Genomic DNA, 13,067 nt, shown 5'->3' with positions numbered 1-13,067 from the left:
GGCAATTAATTTTTCAGGTAGGGCCAGGTATGTTTGGACAACAGCTTTTTTCCCCTTAATAAATGACTTCATAAGAGCAATGTAACCGGTGCTTTGGTTTGCTGCTGACAAACAGAGTTAGCTCTGTTACTAATTACAGACTACATAATGAAAACTGTAGTTAGTAACGTGGATTACGTCTAGATCACTTTACTAAACTCACCATATATGTACCACATTGATATGTATTATATGAAGAAACATTAATAAACACGAGTCTTTCAGGTTTAAGAAATACTTTTGCCCAGACTTCCAGAATCAACGATTACTGAAGCTCAGCGGATATGATGACATGGTGTTACTCAGACATAAATCACCAGTGTTTTACCAATTATGAATGATTTACTGCCATTGTGTGAATATGTAGTCATGTAATCCCAAAAAAAGTAACTGTAATCTGGTTATTAAAATGTAATGTCTTCTAATTACAAGGACTTCATTTTTGGAATCTGAATACATAATCCAGATGACATGTAATCAGTTACTTCCCAGCTCTGCCTGCAATTAATATATATTATCACAACTTCAGTGATGAAAGCAGTTTTGTATTTATGATTGTGTTTGTTTGACTGCACATTCATATCCATTGGTCGCTGTCATCCAGTTCTAGAGCACGGGTTACTAACTGGCTTGATACGATGACATGGCTTCATCATTTGTCTTCATCTATGTTCATCTATCAAATAATAGAGCACATATCCCATGCGGGGCAGACTCCATTCTACAACTGGAAAATGGAACAGATGGAACAATTTAGCAACAATCTTCTATTCCATCCACAGGCGCTGTTGTCATGCCAACCGCAGGGCTAATAAATCCATCTCCGCTGTTGCGTGCTAAAGCTGCCATTTTGCCCTTCACCACTGAGATGGAGCCCAGAAATGATTCTCCAATCCACCTCCGCCCTGATCTCACATACATATAACCCGTGTGTCTTTCTCAGTGAAGCTGATCTGGTATTGATAGTAATAGAGTTAGGTTTCCACTAGCTTAATGGCCATCTCATAGCCATCCACATAACAAAATGAATCTCCGGTACAATGACGTTTTTATACTTGATTTATGTTCTAGACTTAAATTCGTTTGACTTCAGTTTGGTTAGTATAGTAAATAGTTTTGCATTTAATATGACTTGCATTGAATCAATTGATTTGCACTGTATGTGTTCCCAAAGGGTTCTGTTCGAACTTAGACGAGTTTGTGAACTGATAAACCTTTAAAGATAAAATACTGTGAACTACAAGGTTGTTAATCAATGTTATATGCTTCTGTTGAAGCAGTAAGCCCGTATTACTTTGAATTATTTTAAAAAGCGCCAAACGAATGTGAAAGACTACATTACCCATGATTCTGCAAAAAATCTCCACCAATCAGAGAACAGCAACAAGCAAATTGTTCCAAAATACTTTTTTAAACACTGCAAATTACATGATTGAGACATAATTTAAGTCTACTTAAAAAAAAAAATTATTATATGGATAATGAACATATTTTGCAATAAATGTAAAATATATTAACATCTTGAAATTAATCACTTTATATTAATCTTTTGGTTTTTATTCAATTATTTAAAAACTGATCCTAAACCATTTTTTTTTTTCAGTGTGGTTTGGATCAAAGCACATAACTTATAAATCACTGCTTTAAAAAAAATTATGGGAGAGATCTCCCAGCTGAAAAATCAGGCAACACTATCTTACTCTAATGATGCTTGTCTAAGCATTTAGATTAACCCTTTGAAGGCCAAACCCTTTCTCTACTGGATACATACGCTGATACAAAGATCTACACAGGGTCTTCAGTGGTGTCTTCCTGTAATAAAATAGCATCCATGTGCAACGTGGTCCGCCGTCGCATGCCTGAGGATAGAGACTTCTAAGGGATTTATGGGTTGGGAAGCATTTAGGAAAGCTGAAATCAGCCTGGGAAGAAGAAGAATGCAGGCAGAATTGCCTCTAGGGTAGCTCTTATATTGCAGACCTACAGCACATGTGGTACATCCAACACCCTCAAACACACACACAGAAGACGGTCTAATAAGAGCAGTGTGTGTTTGCAGTGCACGCTCTCTAATGTCTACTGACAGTCATCTCTGTACAAAGTCTCCTCTCATTTAAAGCCAATGGAAGAGGTGTAGCATCCGTGTAGACAGCTGTATTTAGGATTCAGAGTCATGGATGGGTCTGATTTAAAATGCTTTTTAAAATCTGCAACAGTTGAAGGTGCAAACAGGGTGCGAAGCAGACATTTGGTACAGCGGGAGACCGAAAACAGCTACGCAACATGGAAACTGTAGTGCTTTAAAGCACACTCACAAACACAGAATTGAATTAAATGGTGTTTACAGAAGGACCTGACCCCGGGTCAGCTATTCTGAGCGTGCATTACAGCAACAAAGCTTTTCTGCATCATGTTATGCTGTTTTTCTCCTCTGTACTGACATTACGTACAAGTGGAACATATTCCGTGCTTTTCTACTTTATACTAATAGGCCAAGTAGATATAAAAGTAGAATTTAGTTTTTCTGTTTTTGAGAGTGTCTACTGTTGTGGGTGTTTGCCAGGGCAAAAAGTAATATTATATGGAAATACATGTGCATTATATAATTACATATTTACATTGACTTAAAATATCAAACTGATTTTAAAATCAGACTAATCTGTGATGAAATCCATGACCATCCTGGATAAGGCTGTTGGTATATTTTGAAAGATTTTGCTTTTGGAAATTAAGTCAATTATAGAGAATCTAAAATTACATAAAAAATACATACAGTGAATAATAATTGAGTCGTATTAAAATATCTATTTCACAAATGTGCCGTGCTTTGTTGATTGGTTAATTTTTTTAACTTAGCAAACTATACATCATCTATGTAGGCAGCAGGGAAGATCATTTTGGGTTTTAAAACAAATGGTCAAAACAGTCTCCAATGTCGTCTATTTTTTTCTATCTAGAAGCAGACGCTGTAATGGTTCTCAGGTGATTACTGGACCTACAGTGCCTGCTGGTTGTGCCCACTTCAGCTGCACGCATGGATCTTATCAGGCTATGAATGGTGCATTTGTGCATCCACACAGGACGGCCCAGCACGGCCCGAGACAGCCAGACGCGGGAGCAAGATTGCAGAGACGACAGGGGGTGGGGTATACAAAGACTGTCTATCCACACACACACAAGCCAGCAGTCTTAGAGATGATGGTTCTCTGATCTGAAGGCTGAGCTCACTGGAGATGTGTTGTCAAAACACACACACACACACACACACACACACACACACACTGATAAGAAATGATTATGGCAACAACAAAGATGAACGCTAAACACCATTAAACTCCAGAAGACAACAGAATCACTTCTAAACACAAGTTCTGTGGTGTTGTGGGCGGCAGACCGTTACTACGCAGTTTCTATGTTCTTCTGATTTGTTAAGGTGTTTCATGGGTTGCTATGTTCTTCTGGGTTTCGAAGTAGTTCCGAGTGTTTTAATTGCATTGCTATGTTCTGCTTAGTTGCTAAGGTGTTCCGAGTGTTTTAAGTGTGTTGCTGTGTTGTTCTGTGTTGCTAAGGTGTTCCGAGTGTTTTAAGTGTGTTGCTGTGTTGTTCTGTGTTGCTAAGGTGTTCCGAGTGTTTTAAGTGTGTTGCTGTGTTGTTCTGTGTTGCTAAGGTGTTCCGAGTGTTTTAAGTGTGTTGCTGTGTTGTTCTGTGTTGCTAAGGTGTTCCGAGTGTTTTAAGTGCGTCTCTATGCTGTTGCTATGTTCTTCTGGGTTTCTACGGTGTTCCGAGTGTTTTAAGTGTGTTGCTATGTTATCCTGGGTTGCTAAGGTGTTCTGAGTGTTTCATGTGGATTTCTATGTTCTTTTCAGTTGCTAAAGTGTATCGCTGTGTTCTGCCGAGTAACTGCGGTGTTCCGGGTGTTTAAGCCGCGTCGCTGTGTTCTGCCGAGTAACTGCGGCATTCCGGGTGTTTAAGGCGCGTCGCTGTGTTCTGCCGAGTAACTGTGGCGTTCCGGGTGTTTAAGGCGGGTCGCTGTGTTCTGCCGAGTAACTGAGGCGTTCCGGGTGTTTAAGGCGCGTCGCTGTGTTCTGCCGAGTAACTGCGGCATTCCGGGTGTTTAAGGCGCGTCGCTGTGTTCTGCCGAGTAACTGCGGCGTTCTGGGTGTTTAAGGCGCGTCGCCGTGTTCTGCCGAGTAACTGCGGCGTTCCGGGTGTTTAAGCCGCGTCGCCGTGTTCTGCGGCGTTCCGGGTGTTTAAGGCGCGTCGCCGTGTTCTGCCGAGTAACTGCGGCGTTCCGGGTGTTTATGGCGCGTCACCGTGTTCTGCCGAGTAACTGCGGTGTTCCGGGTGTTTAAGGCGCGCCGCCGTGTTCTGCCGAGTAACTGCGGCGTTCCGGGTGTTTAAGGCGCGTCGCCGTGTTCTGCCGAGTAACTGCGGCGTTCCGAGTGTTTAAGGCGGGTCGATGTGTTCTGCCGAGTAACTGAGGCGTTCCGGGTGTTTAAGGCGCGTTGCTGTGTTCTGCCGAGTAACTGCGGCGTTCCGGGTGTTTAAGGCGCGTCGCTGTGTTCTGCCGAGTAACTGCGGCGTTCCGGGTGTTTAAGGTGGGTCGCTGTGTTCTGCCGAGTAACTGCGGCGTTCCGAGTGTTTAAGGTGCGTCGTTGTGTTCTGCCGAGTAACTGCGGCGTTCCGAGTGTTTAAGGTGGGTCGCTGTGTTCTGCCGAGTAACTGCGGCGTTCCGAGTGTTTAAGGAGCTTCGCTGTGTTCTGCCGAGTAACTGCGGCGTTCCGAGTGTTTAAGGTGCGTCGTTGTGTTCTGCTGAGTAACCGCAGTGTGTCCCATGCTCAAGAGTGTTGCTATGCTATACTGGGTTGCTAAGGTGTTCCAAGTGTTTTAAAATGTGTTTCATTTCCTTTGTGGATACTAAGATGTTGAGTGTTTTTACCATGTTACTATGTAACTGCACATATGTTTTGAGTGGTTACTAGGGACATTGGTATGTGGTTGCTAGGGTGTTCTAAGTGGTTTCCAGCATGTTGCTGTGTGATTGCTAGGCTGCTGTAGTGGTTGCGGGCTGTTGTAAGGCATTGCTATCTGGCTGCTAAGTGGTTAGTAACATCACCTAGGTGATTTTCTAAGGCTTTACTCTATGGATACTATGAGTGATTTAACCATGTTGCTATTTGACTGCAGGGTTTTTGGTGGTTTTGTAGCTGGTTTTCTAGAAAGCAGCACAGGCATTGCTATGCAGTTGCTGCAGAGTTGCTAGTGTGTTCTTTGTTGTTGCTTACATGACAGACCTGGACATGACTCGGCCCCTCCTACAATGTAATAAAGACATTTTATTAGGCATTTAAAGATATTATTACATTTTTTAATACTGCTCTTACTTACAGCACACATAAAAACCTCAAACTGGTCTGAGGTCAGTGGTTCAGAGCTCTGGGATGCCCCACCAGTGGACTGTAGTGGCAGATGCTATAAATAGGCTCCAATGGAGGGGCGTTTTAATTAAATATGAAGTAAAGTGATCCATGTAGAGCAGACAGCAGGTAGCAGCTCATCCCTCCCTGTATATCCGTTATCATTCTCAGCTAAATGGCCCTCATGCGCAGTAACTCAAGCCTGCTGTTGTGACAGCAGGGTTAGGGGCCAACAGCAGAATCTATACAGGAAACAATGAGACAATCTCATGAGTACCTACTCGACCGAAAACATGAAACGGACATGACAGAAGACTTAATCTAATGAGTACAATACAATCAAAAGCTGTTGTACTGCATCACCTGCCTAAATGAGGTGTAGGGTGAAGCCAGATGAAATATGGAAGTGATGGTGCAGGTACAGTATCTCAGAGTAAAGTCAACTACATACATAAATACAACTTCTCTGATTATCTTCATAGCAAGTAACTAGTAACATAGTAACTTTATAGCAACACCATGTCAACCATCCAGAAGATAGCAACTTGCTTTAAACACTCTGATGCTCTAAACACTATGAATGCCTTAAGAACTACATAGTAATGCCCTGGCAACCATAGATTAATTTTAATAACTTTATAACATGCTATAAACACTATGAACCCCTTAGCAAATGCATATCAATGCCTTAGCAAACACTGTTCCTTATACTCTGAGATGTCCATGTGATCCTTTATGAATCTGCTGTCATCAGTGTGAACAACATCTTAACGCAGGAACACAAACTAGCCAGCTCAACATAAACACTACAATTCAAATCACAATCTGACGACAAAATGTGACCAAAAAAGAACATAAAGAGGTTGTTAAATTGCCGTTTCTGCATGTATTTGATGCTAAATAGATGTTTGTTTTGGGTTGTGACTTTGTGCATCATCTATGGTCGTTCACCCCTGAATGTAAAAACACTCTTTCACGCACACACACACACACGTGATGCTCCAAGTCCTCCTGCATGTTAAAAGCACAACCCAAAAGACGAGGGACAGCGAGTCTGACGCCGTCGACACCGGACATTCCTGAGTTGACTGGCCTGTGGCTTAAGGCCTAAAATAAGATTAGGCAACTACTCGGGAATTGCACAGTTTTTCTGAACTTAGAAACCATTCTCTAGAAGTGTTTGCTATGGTTTTACAAAAAAAGACATAGAAAGTACATATTGAAAAATGTCCCCTATTGACAATACAAAAAAAAAAAAAAAACAATACTTGATTAGCAGAGTCAATATTTTCAATGCAATGAAAATGCAGTAAAAATCTAGATGCAGATAAAACCATTGTCGCCCTCCACCCCGCCACAAATTATGATATTTAATCATTCAATTTCACTAATTCAACTGCAAAAAAAAAAAAAAAAAAAAAAAAATATATATATATATATATATATATATATATATATATATATATATATATATATATATATATATATATATATATATATATATATATATATATATATATATGCTGCAGGGTCACGTATAAAAATGTCACATTTGGAAACTTACTGGCTAAATGAATAAATAAATAAAATGCACTTTTTTGCCAGTAAAATAAATATTGAAACATTTTTGTAATGTAAATATGTTATTACTAGTTTAAAGATTATGGAAAATGGCCAAATATTGTCTTTATGATGTACAATTTATTAGATTTTTGTATGCACCAAAACATCCTGGTAACCTCTCAGAAGATGTTTAAAAAAACAACCAGCAGATTGTATAAATAAAATAAAATAAATTATTAAATAAATAAAGTGTATTAAAGTTATAGGAGTATACATTTACTATAATAAAAATGTACCATACAAAAAAATGCTTTCAAATCAAAGCCATATGTCTAAAGTTATGTTCCAAATTTGAAGTTGATATCACAAAAACTGAGATGAGAATTAATAAAATTTATGCAATTACTGTCACAAATGTATACATTTCTATCACAAATGTACATCAAACACAAAAAAAATTTTTTTGATTATAAAATATTGGTTTACACTTACACTTTCAGTGTCCTTGTTACAGTGTATTTATACATTTGAGCTTTTTTAAACTAATAAGTAATATTAATTAACTACCTGTACTTACTGTATGCTTAGGGTTAGGATTAGGGTTACCTGCCACCGGCGGCGCCAGGGGGGTCTTGGGGGGTCTCAAGACCCTGCCAAAAAATGCCTTGACCCCCCATTTGACCCCCCAGCCTCTTCCTGATTAAAAAATATATATATTCGGGATAAAGATCCAAAAATGTTTCTCTTCAAACGACGCAGAACAATAATAAATAATAATTATTTCGACATTTATTCATACACTGAACCGAGAACCGTTTCTGTCGGACGCGTCCGATTCGAGAACAGATGAGCTGATGATAAATGCGCATGCGTGATTCAGCGTGAAGCAGACTGACACAGAGCGCATCTGAACCGAACTGATTCTTTTGGTGATTGATTCTGAACTGATTCTGTGATAATGTTATAAGCGCGGGTAAACCAAAGGCTTGAATGAAGGGCAATCATCGCCAATGACGGCATTACATCGAGCGCAAAAGAACCGGTGAACCATTTTTTTTTTCAGCTGGTTTATTTGATCGAATTGTCCGAAAGAACCGGTTCACTTGAGCACCTGCTCCTTTGCCCCTTAAGTGCCCTTTTGTCAAAGCAAAATTTCCTCAATTTTTTTTGTAATAACATACACTTTTGTGAATGCCTGCCCACGCCCAATCATAATATTAGTGCAATTTATTAATAATAATTAAGCCGTAAATAAAATGACCAACATGATGACAGTTCACCTGACTACGACCTATTGCTAGAGGATATTTTCAACATCGTGGCAGCTGGTAAGTGGTGTTTCATTCTCAGCGAAGTGATTTTGATGTTTATTTACTTATTATTATTTTACAAGAACGATGTGATGTGAGAACATGCAGATACGTTGTTTATATTGCTGTGTGTAGCCTGTAGTGTAGAAGTAACACTAGCGTGCTGTTTGAGGGAGAAAAGTTTCACAGGCATCGAGGGGTCTGGTCTTTTTTATGTTATTTGAATAAACTTTTATTATATTACAGTACTTATTTATTTTTAACACGTAAAAATAATTATCACAACACTGGTAAGGCTTATTCAGATTTTCTCATTCTCTGAATTATCATTATAAAAATAAAAACAATTCAGATTTTAAATGTGATGCAAATATTTTTTCTACAATAGCAACAGTGTTTACAACAGCAAGACCACTTTAGCCTGTAAACTCAATAATATATCTCTGGAAATAAATGTAAAAATATCAATGTCAATAAAAATGCATAATATACCTGACATGAAAGTGCAGTGTGAAGGATATGAATAACAAATGTAGCCTGTCATTTGTTTACATTGCAAAGGTGTTTTTGTTGTTTAGTAGCAGAAATATGCAGTTATTAGCCGTGTCCACTGTATTTTTTGTTGGTTTTCATGAGACCCCCCTTGAAAAGACCAGGACCCCCCCATTGCCCCCCCAATCAAAATTGTCTGGAGCCGCCACTGTTACCTGCATGTAATTATGCATAATTGTCATTATAATAGTAACTAGTACATGTAACAAGGACACCTTAAAATAAAGTGTTACCAAATATTGAAGACAACTTGACACCACCCATTAAGGGGAGGAGCCTCCTAAAAGGTTTTAAAGTGCCATTTTCATGGTAACACAATATCTGATTTCACCGTTTTACATTATTCATTTGGAGTTTTTTTGCTTTCAAACGATATCATATTTAGTATGACTAAAATATGTTATTTGGAAAAATCGACATAGAAAAGGGCCCCAGCAGCATGTATATTATGTCTTTATGATGTACAATTTTTTTGTTATTGGATGCTGATTGATTGATTAGACTGAAGTGGGTGTTGATAGGTGCTACCGTGTGAACGCTGATGTGCTAACGACTGCTCTTTAGGCCAATTTACTGAACTGACGATGGTTAACTGTATATTTGTGAACGTGTGCATAAAAAGGTCAAGAAAACCCAGCCTCAGTTTGACTCCCAAAGCTTTCAAGCCTGCAAACATGACTTAATGCTAGAAGTGCATGTGTGAGTGCGTGAGGCAGCACTGATTAACTTCAGGACATAAGCGATTCCTCAATTCCACTGTTACCACGGACACCATACAGCCCCATTATGATGTCACAGCCTCATAAAAAACACTGTTACATTCCATTTGCAACCTTTCTACAGCCTGTAACATCATAACTGTGTCTTTAAAATGGGCATTTCAGCATTTGTATGCTGTTCAGGAAGCTATTATTGATTTGATGTACAGTGCAATTTTATTAGAACTGCTAAATGTGTTTGTAAGATGCCTCTTTGTCACTCTCGCAGTGAGAAAAACACAATGAGATTATTCTCTGCCTACCAATGCATTTAAACACCATTTTTAAAGTGTTTAAAGTCTAAGTATTGGCAAACCGAGAGCTTGTACCATTATCTCAACTAATTATGTCAGTCCCACACTAGGGAGCTCTTGTGTTACCCATCAGCTACGTGGAAACATATCTGACCCCCACTATCCCCAGGGCACACACATTAAAGGAACAGTACATCCAAAATTAACAAAAAAATGATCTTATAGAATTTCTGAGAATTATGGCAGTTCCTTACACAAATGTATGGCTTCAGAATGAATGAATGTATAAATATCATTTTACCCTTGATCACTCAGTCCCAATCCACGTTGTTGAAATAACAGAGATGTTTTTTCTTAAAGGGGCAGTTCACCTAAAAATGCTAATTCTGACAACATACACTCACCATCATGACAACCGTGAACTTCACAGTATTAAGCATTGCATAGAACATGGCTATGGCTATTATTTAGCCGAATATCATTGGCGATCTGTTCCATACAATGTTTTTGCGTCATTAAATACTGTAAACTTCAAGGGTTTGTAGCATCGTGAGGGTGAGCAAATATTGACTCAATTTGCATTTTTAGGTGACCTGTCCCTTTAAGACCACCATCATCTCTGTTATTTAAACAACGCATCAATCAGGGATGCGTAAACCTTTCAAAGTAACATTTATCCACGTTATTTGTAGCCTACTTTGCGGTCTAATTGCTTAAGTATATTTTTTAAGCATAATATATATAATCTCCTTGAGCGGTTCAATATGATCTGTGATTTATGAATCCCTTTAAATCCACGAGAGATGCACCTGTGCAGCCGCCCGACGGGTTATATGTGGGGTGACACGTCTGTTTCTCTATCCAACAACACCCAACGTTTTTGGATAGACATTATATACTGTTCTATCAGAGCACTATATAACATTATATAGGGAGGAAAGCAATGCAGTCCTGTGCCAATCCATAAATGATGTCTAAAACCCGCTCGTAACGGAATATTAACAATAACACACGCACACATATGAAGGCGATCACGCGTTACCTCGGAATGAATATGATGTCGCTCCGGAGTCGCGCGTTATTCCTGGATTCTCCTCGTTTTCTTCTCGATCGCTGTCATGAAACACTCGTCGGGTTCCGCTGACGGGTTTGGCTGCTCGTGTGCCTCATACGATCCGCTGTGTGTGTCGGTTTACGGTGTCGGACGCAGGCCTGTGTCGCGCGATTCACCGTAAACCGCGACGGATGTGTCTGTGTGACGCTCGCCTGTGACCGTAGAGCCGCTGTGATCCTCTCTCTCTCTCTCTCTCTCTCTCTCTGTGTGTGTGTGTGTTACGCACACAGTCTCTCTCTCTCCGCATATCATCCAAACGCAGCATCCTAATGTATGATCAAATTATTCATTACACTTACAAAGGTGTACTACTGTGGCAGTGATATTGGGATATAACATACTAATGCCATAAACAGGCACAGCATACTTCCAAAACCACAAGGTTTTATCATAGTGCATGCACAAAATGTTTTATTTCTCTGTTGTTCTATTTGCTTTATTGCTCTAATGCATGTACATGATATTACTATTGCCCATACAAAGCCATGTTGTTATGTTAACATATCAAAAACATGGTATTACCATGGTGCATGTTCAAAAACATGGTATTATTCTAAATAAATAGCATGTTATTACTCTGGTGCATGTGCAAAACACATCGGAATACCATGGTAAACATGGTATTACTTTAATGCATGTATTGTATAATGAAAATAAATGGGGTTGTTATAGTGCATGTGCAAAACGCATGGCATTACCATGGTAACATCCAGAAAACATGGTATTACCATGGTAACACATGTAGAAATGTAGTATTATCATGGTAAAAAACAAAACAAAAAAAACATAGTATTAACATGGGAACATGTCCAGAAGAATGATATTACTGTGATGGATGTACAAAAACACATGGTATTTTTATAGTACAATACATGTCTAAAATCATAGTATTACTATGATCCATGTGCAAACATGCCCAAAAAAGAGGTATTAAATTGTATTAATATGATGCATGCATAAAACAACATGATATTGTCATAGCAAGTCCAAAACCATAGTAATACTATGATGCATGAAGACATGGTATAACCATAATAACACCATTTTTTTTTTAACTACAATGCATGTATAAAACACATGGTATTGTCAGAGATGCATGTTCAAAAGAACATGTATTACTATGATGCATATGCACAAAAACATGATATTACCACAGTAACATGCAAAACTACGGTATTACCATTATGCATGTGGGGAAAATAAACATGATGCATGTTCACACTGATAGTTTTAGACCCCAGTAAGCATTGCTTTTTAAGGCTAACTGAGTGTTTTCTTCTACAATCCCTTTCATTGAACACTGGTAACTTGCACCAGAGTACTGAGGTTTTACTACAGTATCATCACATTCAGATCTTATGAGCTGCTTTCAGTGAATTCTTTCATTCCTGGTTTGTTAACAGTGATTGCTACCGTAGTGAAGCAGGCTGATGAAGATGTGGACATGAGCGGCTCTCACAGCTGGGGAGGCTGGGCTTCCCGAGGCTTGCTCTGGATTAGCTTTCACTGACGGCTCCGTCAGAAGAGGGGGTGTAACTGTGGCTCCCAGGAGGATCTGTAACGCCTGCGGGCCTGGATCTGCTGCACGGGGATGTTTAATGGGTCTTAATGAGCCACTCGTGCAAATGTCCTTTTCTAACCTTCTCTGTTTCACTCACAGGACTAGGTGAGAATTAGACTAAACACAAAACAACAGTGCACGCACATTATACTGTATCTGGATATACCCAGGGTCCAGAACATGAATATTTGCATCATAAAACCGTGCTTGTTATCTCAATAAATGATCAGTTTTTAATTCAAATAAATATAAGCTGAATTTATAATTATAAAGATCAAATAAATACATAGCTGAGATTATATTTATAAATAAAAAATAAATGAACAAAATAGCACACCTACAGTATAATTGAAATTATATTTCTAAAAATCACATAACATGCATATATTTATATATATATATATAAAATAGTGCTGTCAAACAGCTAATCACAGTTAATTGCATCCAAAATAAAAAAAAATATTTACATAATATAATTATACTGTGCATACGTATAAAT

The sequence above is a fragment of the Carassius auratus genome, chromosome 23, assembly GCF_003368295.1.
Source record: "Carassius auratus strain Wakin chromosome 23, ASM336829v1, whole genome shotgun sequence".
NCBI lineage: Eukaryota > Metazoa > Chordata > Actinopteri > Cypriniformes > Cyprinidae > Carassius > Carassius auratus.
Note: the sequence above shows the minus strand (reverse complement) of the source record.